The sequence below is a fragment of the Pelophylax lessonae genome (genome assembly GCF_965119305.1).
Source record: "Pelophylax lessonae genome assembly, chromosome: 4".
NCBI lineage: Eukaryota > Metazoa > Chordata > Amphibia > Anura > Ranidae > Pelophylax > Pelophylax lessonae.
The window spans coordinates 625777303-625797068 of NC_138771.1; the positions used below are offsets into that span (position 1 = coordinate 625777303).

At 45.9% G+C, this 19766-nt stretch overlaps 1 protein-coding gene across 4 annotated transcripts in view; it reads right to left on the reverse strand.

Annotated features, from left to right (window-relative positions):
* LOC309552372 (uncharacterized protein) overlaps positions 1-11363 on the reverse strand; it is a 46794-nt gene extending 35431 nt beyond the window's left edge. For all 4 annotated transcript variants that reach the window (XM_082253304.1, XM_082253303.1, XM_082253302.1 and 1 more), the window contains exon 1: positions 11234-11363. The gene's annotated coding sequence lies outside the window, so the exon portion shown is untranslated. The remainder of the gene's footprint in view (positions 1-11233) is intronic.
* Between the last annotated feature and the right edge of the window lie 8403 nt (positions 11364-19766).

The following is a 19766-nucleotide window of genomic DNA, read 5'->3' on the forward strand; positions in this document are numbered from 1 at the left end:
GTGGCACTGATATGCAGCACTGATGGGCACTGATAGGTAGCACTGATATGCAGCACTGATGGGCACTGGTATGTGACACTGATAGATAGCACTGATATGCAGCATTGGTGGGCACTGATAGGCAGCGCTGATGGGCACTGATAGGCAGCACTGATGGGGACTGATCGGCGGCACTGATGGGCACTGATAGGCGGCACTGATGGGCACTGATAGGTGGCACTGATGGGCGGGACTGATCGGCACTGATGGGGGGCACTGATGGGCACTGATAGGCAGCACTGGTTGGCGGCACTGATAGATGGCAATAACGGGCACTGGTGGGCAGCACTGATAGATGGCATTGGTGGGCAGCACTGATAGGGGGCCACCACTAGCAGGCTCTCTGAGCCCTGTTTGCCATCCCTGGTGGCCATGGTGGGCATCCCTGGTGGTCATGGGTGGGCATCCCTGGTGGCTCTAGTGGCACCCCCTCCCCCCAGGGCTGCACTGGTAATCAATCATCTGATTACCAGCACAGACCCCCCCTGTGATCAGTGAGTAATCAGAAATACTCACTGATCACCCCGGCTGCAGAATCGATCCTCTGCTCTTCTCCTCACTGACAGGATCTGTCAGGAGGAGAAGAGATCGAAGCCGTTACAACGGCTGTATTGACATTACATGAATGCTGTGATTGGACACAGGCGTCATGTGATCAGGAGGGCCAATCACAGGGCCCTCCTGCCGAGTCTTGTTGCTCTGTGTCCTAGGGACACAGGCACATCGAGATCGCGCCGCTGCGCGCGCCCGCGGCGGCGCAATCTCTCTCCTTCTGAAGGACGTTACGGAACGTCCATTCAGAAGGATGAGACTCCCGCCTGGCCGTATATCTACAATGGCCCGGGTGGGAGGTGGTTAAATGTAATCCACAAAAGGTTAGAGATTTACTTTGTGAGCACCAAATGCATTTGCAACCCCAGATATTACCATATAAAAGCAGTGGTGGCATCATCCCTGTGCTGTACATAGTCTGTGCAGAGACAAAAGTTGTGGGAGCCCAGCAGGCTCCACCCACCACAGAAAACTACGGGAGAAGGCGGAGACACGAGCAGTCACCCTGCACAATAAGAGAGAGCAGCAGTGACCGGTCTTTATCCCCTTCAGCTCCTGAAGATTTTCCCCTCTTAATGACCAGAGCATTTGCTGCTTTTCGGCACTGCCCTAATTTAACTGGTAATTGCGCAGTCATGCAACGCTGTACCCAAACAAATTTTCTTTAAATCTTTTCATACAAATAGAGCTTTAGTTTTGGTGGTATTTGATCACCACTGTGTTTTTATTTATTTTTTTGCAATAAATAAAAAAAAAAAAAAAGACCGAAAATTTGGAAAAAAAACAATATTTTTTAGTTTCTGCTATAAAACATACCAAAAAAATAAACACATCTAAAATCTTCAGAAATTTTGACTAAAATGTATTCTGCTACATATTTTTTGCTTAAACAAAAATCAATAACTGTATATTGATTGGTTTGCGTGAAGGTTATCGCGTCTACAAACTATGGAATATACACTATCTCACAAAAGTGAGTACACCCCTCACATTTTGTAAATATTTTATTATATCTTTTCAAGTGACAGCACTGAAGAAACGACACTTTGCTACAATGTAAAGTAGTGAGTGTACAGCTTGTATAACAGTGTAAATCTGCTGTCCCCTCAAAATAACTCAACACACAGCCATTAAGATCTAAACCGCTGGCAACAAAAGTGAGTACACCCCTAAGTGAAAATGTCCAAATTGGACCCAATTAGCTTTTTTCCCTCCCCGGTGTCATGTGACTTGTTAGTGTTACAAGGTCTCAGGTGTTAATGGGGAGCAGGTGTGTTAAATTTGGTGTTATCGCTCTCACTCTCTCATACTGGTCACTGGAAGTTCAACATGGCACCTCATGGCGAAGAACTCTCTGAGGATCTGAAAAAAAGAATTGTTGCTCTACATAAATTGCCTAGGCTATAAGAAGATTGCCAAGACCCTCAAACTGAGCTGCAGCACGGTGGCCAAGACCATACAGCGGTTTAACAGGACATGTTCATCTCAGAACAGGCCTCGCCATGGTCGGTCAAAGAAGTTGAGTGCACGTACTCAGCATCATATCCAGAGGTTATCTTTGGCAAATAGACGTATGAGAAGTTGAAGGGGTGGAGGGTCAGCCTGTCAGTGCTCAGACCATACGCCGTACACTGCATCAAATCTATATGGCTGTCGTCCCAGAAAGAAGCCTCTACTAAAGATGATGCACATGAAATCCCGCAAACAGTTTGCTGAAGACAAGCAGACTAAGGACATGGATTACTGGAGCCATGTCCTGTGGTCTGAGGAAACCAAGATAAACTTATTTGGTTTAGATGGTGTCAAGTGTGTGTAGCGGCAACCAAGTGAGGAGTAAAAAGACAAGTGTGTCTTGCCTACAGTCAAGCATGGTGGTGGGAGTGTCATGGTCTGGGTCTGCATGAATGCTGCCAGCACTGGGGAGCTACAGTTCATTGAGGGAACCATGAATGCCAACATGTACTGTGACATATTGAAGAAGAGCATGATCCCCTCCCTTAGGAAACTGGGTCGCAGGGTAGTATTCCAACATGATAACAACCTCCAAGACTTAGCTGGTCAATATGGCTCCTGTTGTCGGTTTGCTTGCAATACGCTCAGTAGAGCATGAACGGGCGATCAAGCATTGAGGAAAGACTACTGGCAGTGAAAATCTTCCCTTAGATGTGTAGACGCATTCGCTCTACGTAGACATCTCCGCCGGCGAACACTACATGCGCTATGTGCGGATCTGTTTGCCGGTAGAAATCTACAGTATGTGTATTGCGGAACAGAGTTCAAGGATCAAGCAACAAGGATATAAGAGCCAGCGGGGGGCCCCTGTATAATGTGCAGATTGTTTTTCTCAGTGGGAATATGTTTACTCTGTGAAGTCAATATTGTTTTAATATCCATCTGCTTTTATGAAGGGATACACGCTCATGTCTTTCAACTATGCCTGATCACCATAGTGGAAACCGCATGGCTCTTTCCATGCAGAAAGCTTCGCGTCTATGATAACAGTAGTATAATCCTATTAGACATTGTTCTCTGAAACTTTGCTAAATAGGATTCATGCCAGTAGTAGTGGTGGGAACGCATGCACGGGTTTCATTAGAGCATCGTTCACGGTTCTACACGCTGGTTTCATTGTGTAGTGTTTGGCGGGAAGCAGTGCATGCTGTTCTGCTCATTCACGATCGAATACTCCCCCTTTCTATTGTATATTTGAATGTATACAAGTGTGTCATTGGCTGATTCTATGTAAGTAATGTGTCATGCGACTGTACATTTGGAACTGATTGGCTGATGTTGTATAGCCTTCACTTCCTGCTGTTGCCCCTTTTGTTGTCTCATAAATAAACGGAGCTCCATGCCTTAACCAGGATATTCTAACGAGCATCCAACGTGATAGCAGCCTTTGTGTCTGTATTACTGGGTATTGATGAGCACACTCAATTACCTTATACAAAAGAGCTGAGAGCTGTGCTTTTTAGCACAACGTGATTGGTTGCGCTTGGGGTATATTAATATCCAAAAGTGCACTTATTATCCCAACGGTGTTATTTGTGCATCAAGCGTACATTATTTCTAAGACAGCATCTGTGGCGCATACTCAAACGGAAGGTGTAGGAGGGCAAGGTCTCTAACATCCACCAGCTCCGTGATGTCATCATAGAGGAGTTTAAGAGGACTGCAGTGGCAATCCGTGAAGCTCTGGTGAACTCCATGCCCAAGAGGGTTAAGGCAGTGCTGGAAAATAATGGTGGCCACAATATTGACACTTTGGGCCCAATTAGGACATTTCCACTTAGGGGTGTACTCACTTTTGTTGCCAGCGGTTTAGACATTAATGGCTGTGTGTTGAGTTATTTTGAGGGGACAGCAAATTTACCCTGTTATACAAGCTGTACACTCACTACTTTACATTGTAACAAAGTGTCATTTCTTCAGTGTTGTCACTTAACAAAAAAATAATAAAATATTTACAAAAATGTGAGGGGTGTACTCACTTTTGTGTGATACTGTATAAACCTCGGAGTGTTCATCTATAAACCCCGGAGTGTTCATCTATAAACCCCCAGAGTGTTCATCTATAAACCCCCGGAGTGTTCATCTATAAACCCCCGGAGTGCTCATCTATAAACCCCCGGAGTGCTCATCTATAAACCCCCGGAGTGCTCATCTATAAACCCCCGGAGTGCTCATCTATAAACCCCAGGAGTGTTCATCTATAAACCCCCTGGAGTGTTCATCTATAAACCCCCCGGAGTGTTCATCTATAAACCCCAGGAGTGTTCATCTATAAACCCCAGGAGTGTTCATCTATAAACCCCCGGAGTGTTCATCTATAAACCTCCGGAGTGTTCATCTATAAACCCCTCGGGCTGTTCATCTATAAACCCCCCGGGCTGTTCATCTATAAACCCCCCGGGCTGTTCATCTATAAACCCCCCGGGCTGTTCATCTATAAACCCCCCGGGCTGTTCATCTATAAACCCCCCGGGCTGTTCATCTATAAACCCCCCGGGCTGTTCATCTATAAACCCCCTGGGTGTCCATCTATAAACCCCCGGAGTGTTCATCTATAAACCCCCGGAGTGTTCATCTATAACCCCCCCCCAGTGTTCATCTATAAACCCCCGGAGTGTTCATCTATAAACCCCCCGGGCTGTTCATCTATAAACCCCCTGGGTGTCATCTATAAACCCCCGGAGTGTTCATCTATAAACCCCCGGAGTGTTCATCTATAAACCCCCGGAGTGTTCATCTATAAAACCCCCCCAGTGTTCATCTATAAACCCCCGGAGTGTTCATCTATAAACCCCCGGGCTGTTCATCTATAAACCCCCGGGGTGTTCATCTATAAACCCCCGGGGTGTTCATCTATAAACCCTCGGAGTGTTCATCTATAAACCCCAGGAGTGCTCATCTATAAACCCCGGAGTGTTCATCTATAAACCCCCGTGGTGTTCATCTATAAACCCCAGGAGTGTTCATCTATAAACTCCCAGGCTGTTCATCTATAAACCCCAGGAGTGTTCATCTATAAACTCCCAGGCTATTCATCTATAAACCCCCCGGGCTGTTCATCTATAAACCCCCCGGGATGTTCATCTATAAACCCACCGGGATGTTCATCTATAAACCCCCTGGGTGTCATCACCCCCTGGGTGTCATCTATAAACCCCCGGAGTGTTCATCTATAAACCCCCGGGCTGTTCATCTATAAACCCCCGGGGTGTTCATCTATAAGCCCCCCCCCAGGCTGTTCATCTATAAACCCCCCGGGATGTTCATCTATAAACCCCCTGGGTGTCATCTATAAACCCCCGGAGTGTTCATCTATAAACCCCCGGAGTGTTCATCTATAAAACCCCCGGAGTGTTCATCTATAAACCCCCGGAGAGTTCATCTATAAACCCCCGGAGTGTTCATCTATAAACCCCCGGAGTGTTCATCTATAAACCCCAGGAGTGTTCATCTATAAACCCCCCGGGCTATTCATCTATAAACCCCCCGGGCTATTCATCTATAAACCCCCCGGGCTGTTCATCTATAAGCCCCCGGGCTGTTCATCTATAAGCCCCCGGGCTATTCATCTATAAACCTTGGGGTGTTCCTCTATAACCCCTTAGGGTGTTCATTTATAAACATCGGGGTGTTCCTCTATAAACCCCCTGGGTGTTCATCTATAAACCCCCAGGCTGTTCATCTATAAACCCCCGGGCTGTTCATCTATAAACCTTGGGGTGTTCATCTATAAACCCCCAGGCTGTTCATCTATAAACCTTGGAGTGTTCATCTATAAATCCCCGGCTGTACATCTATAAACCTTGGGGTGTTCATCTATAAACCCCCTGGGTGTCATCTATAAACCCCCAGGGGAGTCACCTATAAATCTGAGTGTTCATCTATAAACCTCCGGGATGTTTATCTATAAACCTCAGAGTGTTCATCTATAAACCCCCGATGTGTTAAATTATAAATCCCCAGGGGGGAGTCACCTATAAACCTCGAAGTGTTCATCTATAAACCCCAGGGGGGTTCATCTATAAACCTTGGGTGTTCATCTATAAACCTCAGGGTGTTCATCTGATACCTTCTGATAAAGATTATCCCATAGGAATGGCTTGTACTCACATATGAAATATAGGATCTCTTACAGTCCCATGGACGCCAACTGATCCCAGATTCAGAGTCACTTTGCTGCACTGGGTTCCTTCTCCTTCTCAAAGGGCGGCTGTGGTCAGTGAACTTTGTGCCTCCTCAGTGATTGATTGGTGAAATCTCTCTGTTAATAGTAGATATTGACACTGAAAGTACCGCAATGTACAGCAAAGAGTCACACTTAGTGCCGGGACAAGGTCCTCCAACACCCAAGGCAGGCATGCCAAAGTACAAGAAAATTACAATTTAAAGGAGTTAATAAAAAAAAAAAAGAGTCAGCAGCTACAAAAAATGTGGCTGCTGACTTTAAAAAGGACACACACCTGTCCCAAGATCCAGCACTGTCCTCACCCAAGCCAGTTATTCCCCAGTCTGCAGGATCCCCAGTGCCATCATGTTTAGTAAGGGAAGCCAGCTGTGACTCCTTGTGGTTTGGTTTCAGTGGGAGGAATAGGGCCCATCATTGGTGTCAGTGGGAGGAATGGGGCCCATCATTGGTGTCAGTGGGAGGAAAAGGGCCCATCATTGGTGTCAGTGGGAGGAATAGTGCCCCATCGTTGGTGTCAGTGGGAGGAATAGTGCCCCATCGTTGGTGTCAGTGGGAGGAATAGTGCCCCATCGTTGATGTCAGTGGGAGGAATAGTGCCCCATCGTTGGTGTCAGTGGGAGGAATAGCGCCCCATCATTGGTGTCAGTGGGAGGAATAGGGCCCATCATTGGTGTCAGTGGGAGGAATAGTGCCCCATCGTTGGTGTCAGTGGGAGGAATAGGGCCCATCATTGGTGTCAGTGGGAGGAATAGTGCCCCATCATTGGTGTCAGTGGGAGGAATAGGGCCCATCATTGGTGTCAGTGGGAGGAATAGTGCCCCATCGTTGGTGTCAGTGGGAGGAATAGTGCCCCATCGTTGGTGTCAGTGGGAGGAATAGTGCCCCATCGTTGGTGTCAGTGGGAGGAATAGTGCCCCATCGTTGGTGTCAGTGGGAGGAATAGCGCCCCATCATTGGTGTCAGTGGGAGGAATAGGGCCCATCATTGGTGTCAGTGGGAGGAATAGTGCCCCATCGTTGGTGTCAGTGGGAGGAATAGGGCCCATCATTGGTGTCAGTGGGAGGAATAGTGCCCCATCGTTGGTGTCAGTAGGAGGAATAGGGCCCATCATTGGTGTCAGTGGGAGGAATAGTGCCCCATCGTTGGTGTCAGTGGGAGGAATAGTGCCCCATCGTTGGTGTCAGTGGGAGGAATAGTGCCCCATCGTTGGTGTCAGTGGGAGGAATAGTGCCCCCTCGTTGGTGTCAGTGGGAGGAAGGGTGCCCCTTCATTGGTGTCAGTGGGAGGAATAGTGCCCCATCGTTGGTGTCAGTGGGAAGAAAAATGCCCCATCGTTGGTGTCAGTGGGATAAATTATGACACATCATTGGTGTAAGTAGGAGAAATAGTGCCCCATCATTGGTGTCAGAGGGAGGATTAGTGCTCCATCATTGGTGTCAGTAGGAGGGATAGTGCCCCATCATTGGTGTCAGTGGGGGGGAATAGCGCCCCATCATTGGTGTCAGTGGGATGAATAGTGCCCCATCATTGGGGTCAGAGGGAGGATTAGTGCTCCATCATTGCTGTCAGTGGGGGGAATAGTGCCCCATCATTGGTGTTAGTGGGGGGGAATAGCGCCCCATTATTGGTGTCAGTGGGAGGAATAGTGCCCCATCATTGGGGTCAGTGGGAGGAATAGTGCCCCATCATTTGTGTCAGTGGGAGAAATTATGACCCATTGTTGGTGTCAGTAGGAGAAATAGTGCCCCAGCAATACTGTCAGTGGGAGGATTAGTGCCCCATCATTGGTGTCAGTGGGAGGGATTATGCCCCATCATTGGTGTCATTGGGAGGAATAGTGCCCCATCATTGGTGTCACTAGGAGAATCTATGCCCCATCATTGGTGTCACTAGGAGAATCTATGCCCCATCATTGGTGTCAGTGGGAGAAATAGTACTCCAAACCAGGTGAGCATCCTAGGGTGACAACACTGCTCCTTCATAGACACATTGCAATGAGTGTTGTCACCAAGTGTGTTACTTTTGGCAGGATCATCAGGTGAAAATAAAGAAAAGAAGCCTGAAAACAAAAAACGAATGCAACCATCACATGCAATATAATACAATTTTCTACAGTGAGGGGAAAAAGTATTTGATCCCCTGCTGATTTTGTATGTTTGCCCACGGACAAAGAAATGATCAGTCTATAATTTTAATGGTATGTTTTTTGTTTTGTTTTTTAACCATGAAAGACAGAATAACAACAAAAATATCCAGAAAAACACATTTCAAAAAAGTTATACATTGATTTGCATTTTAATGAGTGAAATAAGTATTTGATCCCCTATCACTCAGCAAGATTTCTAGCTCCCAGGTCTCTTCTATACAGGTAACAAGCTAAGATTAGGAGCACTCTCCTAAAGGGAGTGCTCCTAATCTCAGCTTGTTACCTGTATAAAAGACACATGTCCACAGAAGCAAATCATTCAGATTCCAATCTCTCCACCATGGCCAAGACCAAAGAGGCGTCCAAGGATGTCGGGGACAAGTTTGTAGACCTACACAAGGCTGGAATGCGCTACAAGACCATCGCCAAACAGCTTGGTGAGAGGGTGACAACAGTTGGTGCGATTATTCACAAATGGAAGAAACATAAAATACCTGTCACTCTCCCTCGGTCTGGGGCTCCATGCAAGATCTCACTTCGTGGAGTTTCAATGATAATGAGAACGGTGAGGAATCAGCCCAGAACTACACAGGAGAAACTTGTCAATGATCTCAAGCCAGCTGGGACCACAGTCACCAATAAAACATATAATAACACACTACACCATGAAGGACTGAAATCCTGCAAGGTCCCCCCCTGCTCAACAAAGCACATGTAAAGGCCCATCTGAAGTTTGCTAATGAACAACTGAATGATTCAGAGGAGAACTGGGTGAAAGTGTTGTGGTCAGATGAGACCAAAATGGAGCTCTTTGGCATCAACACACCGTGTTTGGAGGAGGAGGAATGCTGCCTATGACCCCAAGAACACCATCCCCACTGTCCAACATGGAGGTGGAAACATTATGCTTTGGGGGTGTTTTTCTGCTAAGGGGACAGGACAACTTCACCGCATGAAAGGGACGATGGACGGGGCCAAGTTCTGTCAAATCTTGGATGAAACCTCCTTCCTTCAGCCAGGGCATTGAAAATGGGTCATGGATGGGTATTCCAGCATGACAATGACCCAAAACACTCGGCCAAAGCAACAAAGGAGTGGCTCAAGAAGAAGCACATTAAGGTCTTGCAGTGGCCTAGCCAGTCTCCAGACCTTAATCCCATAGAAAATATGTGGAGGGAGCTGAAGGTTCAAATGACCAAACCTCAGCCTCAAAATCTTAATGGCCTGGAGAGGATCTGCAAATAGGAGTGGGAAAAAATCCCTCCTGAGATGTGTGCAAACCTGGTGGCCAACTACAAGAAATGTCTGACCTCTGTGATTGGCTTGCCAACAAGGGTTTTGCCATCAAGTACTAAGTCATGTTTTGCATTTTTCTGGATATTTCTGTTGTTATTCTGTCTCTCACTGTTAAAATAAACCTACCACAAAACGCTCATATGTGAACAGGAGCCATTGAAATGAATGGGATTTTGCTTGTTGGGCGTTTTGAGACTTCAGAGATGAGCGTTTTATGAGCTGAAAAACGTTCAGGTGTGAACAGGGCCAAAAAAGTACATGAACTTCTTTTTTGGCAGATTACAAGCATTTTTGTTAGATGTCAATGCCTTCCTCCAAACACCTGCAAAAAACGCATGTAAACGCCCAAAAAATGCCTGAAAAACGCCCAAAAAAAAACCTTAGGCTCCATTCCCATATAGGCGTTTCAAGTTGTGTGCAGAATCACGGCTATTCTGAACCATTGCAAGTCATGGGACACCCGAGCATTTCCCGTGACTTGCACTGGCACCCCAAACGCGGTGCGATTTTGCCGCGATTGTTGCCCGACGAATCGCAAGAAAATCATGCAAACAGAATCGCGGGACGGCTGATGCCGAAAAGAAGTTCTTGTATTTTTTTTTTTTTCGGGCAACAGGCGTCCCATGATTCTGTTTGCGCCATTTTCCTGTGATTCGTCGGGTGACAATCGTGGCAAAATCATGCCATGTTTGGGGTTGCCATTGCAAGCCACGGGAATCGCTCGTGCGTCAGGCGACAAACGTGGCAAAATTGCGCTGCGTTTGGGGGTGCCATTGCAAGTCACGGGAATCCCTCGGGCGTCAAGCGAAAAACGTGGCAAAATCGCGCTGCATTTGGGGTTGCCATTGCAAGTCACGGGAATCCCTCGGGCGTCAGGTGACAATTGTGGAAAAATCGCGCTGCGTTTGGGGTTGCCATTGCAAGTCATGGGAATCGCTCGGGCGTCAGTCGACAATCGTGGCAAAATCGTGCTGGGTTTGGGGTTGCCATTGCAAGTCACGGGAATCCCTTGGGCGTCAGGCGACAAACGTGGCAAAATCGCGCTGCATTTGGAGTTGCCATTGCAAGTCACAGGAATCACTCGAGCGTCAGGCGACAAACGTGGCAAAATCGCGCTGCATTTGGGGTTGCCATTGCAAGTTACAGGAATCGCTCAGGCGTCAGGCGATAAGCGTGGCAAAATCGCACTGCATTTGGGGTGCCATTGCAAGTCACGGGGATCGCTCGGGCGTCCCGCAACTTGCAATGATTCGGAATCATGAGCAGAATCGCAGCAATTCTGCCCGCGATCCGAAGCGCCTATATGTGAATGGAGCCTGAAAACGATACGCTGAGGTGTGAATGGAATCTAATAGTTTTATCTGTGTGATACAATATTATACAAAGTTGCAACGACTCCCACTGCAAACATTTGTATCAAAACTAAATAGAAAAGTTATTTACTGACATCCCCTGGAGGAAAAACTTTATTTATAAACTGAGAACAAACAAATGATACTGACCTGAACCCGTCCTGATGATCTCTGGACCGTAGGGGGAAATCTTCGCTGCTCATGACAACTCCAGCCCTGGCATGACTTTTGCACGCAGCAGAGTCACATGCAGGCTTCCTATTGGCTGCAGCCATGAAAGGAAGTCAGCTATTCTGCTGCAAGGCACTCTGGGAGTCGTAGTCCTGGGCTCAATCTGCAGGACGTCAACTCTTCCCATGTTATGCAACATGACCCTTTAAATCTTAAAGGGACCTAACGCTCCTCAGGCACGTTACATTGTGACTGTACAATATGCTTTAGATCTACCGGATACTATTTAGAGCAAGGGATCGGATCCAGATTGGTTGGAGAGATTAGGTTTTCATTATTATACAGGATTTATATAGCGCCAACAGTTTGCGCAGCGCTTTACAATGTGAGGGAAGACAATACAGTTACAATACAGTTCAATACAGGAGGGATTAGAGGGCATAATACAATGCATGTCGGGAACACGTGCAGAATCACGCATTTTCAACACGCACAGAAACTCGCTGCTCTTAACCACTTAAGCCCCGGAAGATTTTACCCCCTTCCTGACCAGGGCCTATTTTGCGATTCGGCACTGCGTGACTTTAATGGACAATTGCGCGGCCCTGCGACGAATTTGGCGTCCTTTTTTTCCCACAAACAGCGCTTTCTTTTGGTGGTATTTGATCACCTGTGCGATTTTTTGATCATGCGCTATAAACAAAAAAAGAGCGACAATTTTGCAAAAATAACAATATTTTTCCCATTTTTTTATATGAAATTCCCCCCCAAAAAAATGTAAAAATCAAAATGTTTTAACATTTTCGGCCAATTTGTTTTATGCTACATATGTTTGGTAAAAAAAAAAAAAATCGCAAAAAGCGTATTTTGATTGGTTATCGCGTTTACTAACAAAGGGAAAGATGTTTGTCATTTTTGTTGTTTTTTTTTTAACGAGTAATGGCGGCGATCTGCGATTTTTATTGCGGTACTGCGGCATTGTGGCGGACAGATCGGACCCTTGACTGACATTTTTGACACTTTTGGGGTTACCAGTGACATTTCTACAGTAATCAGTGCTATACATATGCACTGTTACTGTAAAATTACACTGGCAGGGAAGGGGTTAACTTTTGAGAGGGAGGGGTTATGTGTGTCCCTAGGGGCGTGATTCTTACTGTGATTGGATGTGGCTTGAGGTGTAGGAACAGTGATCAACGGTCCTACATAGTAGAACCGTATGATCAATATACCTACACAGGGGAGAATGACAGGCGGCTTTGTTTACATCAGTCGCCTGCCTTTCTCCCTCTGCACCGACGATCGCCGAGTGACTGGCGGACATCGGGTCTGCCGGTCACACGCGCGGGGGGGGGGGGGTCCGTGACCGCGCGGGGGCGCGCGCTCGCTCTCTAGACCCTCACAGGCTAGCGACATAGTACTACATCGCTTTGCCTGTGAGGGGCTGACTGCCGCAGTAAATAGTCGTGCGGCAGTCGGCAAGCGGTTAAGCAGACATGCAATGGTTCTTAATGGCACCCTTAGTGCACTCCTGGTGCCGCAGCACCATGCGTTTGGGTGCAGCACAATTTTACAATAGGGTCGGGGACTTTTTCTTCCCCTGTGTTTCTCGCAGGTAGGGCGGCCCATTGAAATGAATGGGCTGTTCTTCACACAGGGGTGAGCCAAGGGTTAGACGCCATTCACACCAGAGTGGTTTGTAAATGAGTGCAAAATTGTGCATTTTTGTATGCATTTACGAAATGTGCGAAAAACGCCCGTTGTGCTTGTGGTGTCATTTATTTATAAACGCAGCAAGCGGATGTTTTTTTTCACGCAGATAAACGCCTAAAAAAAAAAAAAAAAAAAAAAAAAATGTGCAAGGCTCATAGCTCAAAAAGCTACATGAGCTACTTTGGCGCATACACGAATCGGTCACTTTATTAGGCACACCTTGCTGGTACCGGGTTGGACCCCCTTTTTGCCTTCAGAACTGCCTTAGGCTGGCCATACATGTTCAATTCTCTTGTACAATTTTCCTCTACATTTACCTTAAACTATGTAGTGCAAGGACCTGCCTAATTGGATACAATTGAAAGTTGTTTAGATTTGACCTCATATTATATGTTTTTTGGTAAATCTAAAGGAAAATTGTACAAGAGAATTGAACATGTATGGCCAACCTTCAATCTTCATGACATAGATTCTGCAAGGTGTTGGAAACATTCCTCAGAGATTTTGGTCCATAGTAACATGAGAGCATCATGCAGTTGCTGCAGATTTGTCGGCTGCACATCCATGATGCGACTCTCCCGTTCCACCACATCCCAATGGTGCTACATTGGATGAGATGTGGTGAGTGTGGAGGCCATTCGAGTACAGTGACCTCATTGTCATGGTGAAGAAACCAGTGGTGAGATGATTTGAGCTTTGCGACATTATCCTGCTTGAAGGAGCCATCAGAAGATGGGTACACTCAGGGCTCGAGTCCTGGGGGAACGTATGGGAACGGCGTTCCTGTACTTTTTCTACAGCAGGAACGCCGCTCCCGTTAGCAGCTAGTCCCTCCGACATGATCCCAGCTCCTGGTTCCATCTCCTGCTCTGGGATGGCGGGCCAGTAAGCCCAGATTGCGGGTTCTTGACCCGCCATTCCCGAGCACAGAGTGAGGAAAGGAGCCGGCACTAGAGGAAGCAGAGCCGATTCTTCCTGTATAGTGTCAGCTCCTGTCACAGGCAGAGTATGGCAAATTTACTTCGCCTCCGCCTGTGACAGAAGCAAAACAAGATATATATATATATATATATATATATATACATATACAGAGAGAGAGAGAGAGAGAGAGAGAGAGATGGAAATAGAGCGACATAAAGAAACAGATGGAAAGAGAGTGAGGGACGGGGGGAGAAAAGAACAAGTGAGAGAGAGAGAAGAAAGAAAGAATAGAGAGGGGTGAGAGATAGAGGAGAAATAGAGAGGGAAGTTTGCAACTCAAAGTATACGTAACCAACCTTAGTACCCAACAGCAGTACCCGCCACCAGTACCAGCCAGCAGTACCAGTCAGCAGTAGCCACCACCAGTACCAGCCAGCAGTACCCACTAGCAGTACAAGCCAACAGTACCAGCCAGCAGTACCCACTAGCAGTACCTGCCAGAATTACCCACCAGCAGTACCCGCCAGCATTACCCACCAGCAGTACCAGCCAGCAGTACCCACCAGCAGTGCCCACCACTAGTACCCACCAGCAGTACTCACTAGTACCCGCCAGCAGTAGTCACCTAGCAGTACCAGCCACCAGTACCCGCCAGCAGTACCCACCACCAGTACCAGCCAACAGTAGCCACCCAGCAGTACCAGGCAGCAGTACCCATTATCAGTATCCACCAGCAGTACAAGCCAGCAGTATCCGCCAGCAGTACCAGCCCTGGAGGACAGCCAGTTAACAGCCACCAGCCATACCCACCTCGGGGACAGCAGCAGCCAGCGATACCTGCAGGAACCCAATTCAATCCACTTAAAAAAACAGAATAGGATCTGTCCCCTTCTGTCTGGGCAGATCAGATTGAAGGGCCCATAGAGTAGAGCAGGCTGTGTCCGTGTCTGATCTGCATATGCTGACATGGACCCTCTGATCTGCCCACTCCGCTCATTGTGGCCCGCAACCGGTTACCATGTCACTAAAGTGGCCCTCGCTCCTCAAAAGGTATATATACACAAACACACACTTTTTTTAATTTTTGAGGTGGGGGTGGTAATCTTGGGTGAGTTCCCACACTTTTTTTCCACAGGAGTTGACCCCTGGGTACACTGTAGTCATAAAGGGATGGGCATGGTCAGCAACAATACTCAGGTAGGCCGTGGTGTTTAACCTGTTCCGAAAGACGGCTACAGCGCAGGCCTAAATTGCGGGGAGGGCATTCATTTACGTCCTCCCGTGCATGAGCTGCCTGCGCGCTCCCTGCCAATGGCAGCTGATCACGTTAATGTAAACAGAGCCGGTAATCTGCTTTTTTTTCCCTCACGCTAGAGAAAAAAAAAGCCAATCGCCAGCTGCTGTCAGAGGGACATCGGTCCCGAAGAGGAAAAGACTTCTGCCTCCTGTGTGCCCAACTGTGCCACCTACCAGTGCAGGTCATTGCCACCTACCAGTGCCCACCAGTGCCACCTATCAGTGCCAACTAGTGCCCCATCATCAGTGCTGCCCACCAGTGTCACCTACCAGTGCCAATCAATGCCACCTATCAGTGCCCATGAGTGCCACCTATTAGTGTCTTTCAGTGCCACCTATCAGCGCCACCCAATGCCGCCTTATCAGTGTCCACCAGTGCCTCCTTATCAGTGCCTATCAGTGCAGCCTATCAATGCTGCCTCATCAGTGCACATCAATGAAGGAGAAAAATCACCTGTTTGCAAAAGTTTATAACAAACTCTAAAAACTGTTTTGTTTTCAAAATTTTCGGTCTTTTTTTTTGTTTGTTCAGCAAAAAATAAAAACCCCAGTAGTGATTAAATACCACCAAAAGAAAGCTCTATTTGTTTGAAAAAAATGATAAAATTATAAAAATGTAATTTGGGTACAGTGTTGCATGACTGCGCAATTGTCATTCAAAGTGCGTCAGCGCTGAAAATTGGCCTGGGCAGCAAGGGGGGTTTAGGTACCCAGTAGGCAAGTGGCTAAATGATGCTCAACTGATACTAAGGGGCAAAAGTGGGCCAATAAAATATCCCCCACACCATTACACCACCACCAGCCTGAATCGTTGATACAAGGCAGGATGGATCCATGCTTTCATGTTCTTTACGCCAAATTCTGACCCTTCTATCTGAATGTGCGTCCAGAGATGGTACTCTGCATACCATGGTTGTATCGAGTGGTTATTTGAGTTAGTCGCCTTTCTATCATCTCCAACCAGTCTGCCCATTCTCCTCTGACCTCTACGAGGCATTTTCCTCCACACAACTGCCGCTCACTGGATATTTTCTCTTTTTCCCACCATTCTCTGTAAACCCGAGAGATGGTTGTGTCTGAAAATCCCAGTAGATCAGCAGTTTTTAGAATACTCACTGCCACTTCTACAAATGATCCAGCAGGGAATTCACTGCTCAGACCACAATAAGAAAGACCGGCACCTGAAAAAACGGATACCTGGGTTATGACATCCAGCTGCAGCCATAACTCTGGTATTAAACATCAAAGTAATGACATATTTTCCCTGTTGGGCAGTCAGCAAGTGGATATTCTACGCAGATCCAAGGTTATTCATTGATAACAAGGTGTTGACAGTTTCCCACATTATGGCCACTACATGGCGCTGAGTATCATAAGACAAACGTATGCTTCCTGGCTGCAAAACCGAATGTTCTCAGACAATTTTCTCTGCTGATTGAAGGTTATTCATTAATAACAAAGTGTGAATGGTGGCCACTAGATGGCTTTGAGCACCATAGGAAATAAGTATGCACTTCAGCTCCACCTAGTGGCCATAATGTGGTATTTTCTCCATTCACACTATTTCTTTTGTAATAAGTAACATTCGATCTGTAAAGAATATAGCCTAAGAACCTTGCATTTCGCCCCATTTGCACAGAATGAATTTGCGTGCAGTTTGGATGGATGAACAGCTATGCTATTTTTTTTTTTTTTTATAATGTGTTAGGGCAGGACACAGCGTGCTTGTAACATTTATGGGAGGGGATTTACGAAAACTGAAGCATGCAAAATCTGATGCAGCTCTGGAAAGAAGAAACCAATCAGCTTCCAGGATTTATTGCCAAAGCTCAATTGAACAAGCTGAAGTGAACAGCTGATTGGCTACCGTGCACAGCTGCACCAGTTTTAGTAAATCTCCCTCATAAACGCTGTGGGTTGTATTCATAAAAACTTTTCATAGTTGTTCATTCATCGGAACAGCATGTAAATTCATTCTGTGCAAAAGAAGCAAAATCGAATGTTCTCGTGCTATATTCTCTGCAGATCGAGTGTTAACAGTGCATTAGAGAATGGGAAAAATACTGCATTATGGCCACTAGGTGGAGCTGAAGAGCATACTTATTTCCTAGGATACCCAAGTTTTCTGTTGATTTTCAACAAACTAACTTTTTTCAGAACATGCCAAAGGAAAAAAAAAAAAAAAAAAAAAAAAAAAACTCATGAATATTTACACTGAATCATTGTTAAAAGAAGTGGACCCTGAAATCCTTTTAATCCTTTTTTAAATCTTACAATTCAACGTATTACTAGATGGCTATAAATATCATATGAAATAAGTATGCTCCTCAGCGCCACCTAGTGGCCACCATTCACACCTACTCAATAAACAAATTTCTTGTTAAATAGTTTTTATTAAGATTATTTCAAATAGTAACAAACAGGGAAAGTAAATCATAATAATAACAGAGGAAGGAAATCATAATAATAACAGAGGAAAGCAAACTCATAAAACATTGATATTATGGCCAGTAGTACATAGGTGCAGTTATGTAATCTAACTTCATGCCCATGTAGATAAGCCATTACAGCATTAAGCAATCTAAATATACGAATAGCATTAATACTTATAAGATGGGGTCGCTGATGGCCATTCTCTAATAGGGCCACCCCAACCCCCCTGAACACCCCAAATGGGTACACACTGTGTCCAGTTGGGGGGGTAGACCCTCCGACAGCTAAACATACGTGGACCACCATATATTAGACTGACATGTACATAGTTCTACAAGATGTTATTTGTGACACTAACAGAGAATACATGAAAGGTAAAATAAAGGGGATACTCTTTGGTTGTAAATCAAAGCAGGCTAACTGGGCTTGGGACCAGGAGCGGCATTAGGTAGATAGGCATTCTATGATCTTTAACAGCTAGTAACTTCTCAAAATGACATTGTGTGTTTACCCGTGAACTAATTTCCTGAATTTTTGGTGACTTCCAATGGTGAGTGATGGTCAATCTAGCAGCAAACAAGATGTGGAGTACTATAGTCTGGTACTTTGGAGGGATCGGATCTATTCCCAAGTTCTAAAGTGCCAAAGCCAGCCAGATAGAGAAGGTTGTGCCCAGAAAAACTCCAAGCAAAACCTCGACTTCCTTCCAAAAGGGTTGAAGAAGGGTGCAATCCCAAAGGATATGATACAGTGTTCCTACCTTATTGCACCGTCTCCAACACAACGCACTGGAGGAGGGATAGATTTTAGACAGCCTATGGGGCATTAAGTACCATCCATGATATATTTTCCGAAATTGTTCCCAATGATCAATACATTTAGACAGTTTATAGTTGACCGTGATGGCCTTATGCCATTGTGAATCTGTAAAGGTCAATTGGAATTCAGATTCCCATTTAGTCCTACTTGGGCCCAATGAAGGTGCTTGGATGTTCATATACAAGTTGTAAAAAAAAAGATATGCCCTGTGTGTCAGATATAGCGTGGCCCCTAAGGAAGTCCCATGCCGTAGCAGGGATGGATAACTGGAAGGCAAGTTTGTTAGTTTTGTGAAAAAGGCAAATTTGTGCGGTTTTAAAGCAATCTGTGGGAAGAGAGCTTTCCTTAATGCTGAGCCAATAGTTGTGGCCATTCTTTTTCCAATCTAATGTCGAGAAGGATGGAATGATCCATTCATAAGCCCCCAATGGAATATCTAAGTTATGCCTTTCAAGGGTCTGATGGCGAATGGACAGTAAGGATCACCAGGCAGTTAGTGTGGCCGTAATAGTAGGATGATGGATGCGGTGGGTCGAGGAGGACAAGGATGAGGCAGCTAATAGTGCCCCTAGATCCTGGTGCACTAGTAGGGATCTCTCCATGAAAACCCAAAGTTTGTCAGGTGGTTCCTGTAGCCAATATTGCATTTGGTCAAGGAGTGAGGTGGTATGATAGAAGGGGATGTTGGGGAGCCCCACGCCTCCGTGGGTTCTCTTGCTCACCAGCGTTTTAAGGGCTATTCTCGGTCTTTTGCCAGACCATATCAAAGTCCTAAGAAGGGTATTACATTTCGCAAAGAAACTAGATGGTAGTGATATTGGGAGGGTGCGGAAAAAATATAATAGTTTGGGAAGAAGCTGCATCTTAAATGCAGCCATTTTACCTAGCCAGGATAATTGTGCTTTGTTTATCTGCTTCATATCATGTTCTATGTTACGGAGTAGAGGTGGGAAATTAGCCTCATATAGTTCAGAGGTGGATGGTGTCAGCTGGATGCCTAGTTAGGAAATGGTGCTGTGTTCCCTCAATAAACAAATTTCAATCGGCAGAGAATATAACCTGAGAACATTTGATTTTGCAGCCATGATCCTGTGATAACCACTTGCTGACAGAGTGTTTATATACAGTATCTCACAAAAGTGAGTACACCCCTCACATTTCTGTAAATATTTTATTATATCTTTTCACGTGACAACACTGAAGAAATGACACTTTGCTACAATGTAAAGTAGTGAGTGTACAGCTTGTATAACAGTGTAAATTCGCTGTCCCCTCAAAATAACTCAACACACATTCATTAATGTCTAAACCGCTGGCAACAAAAGTGAGT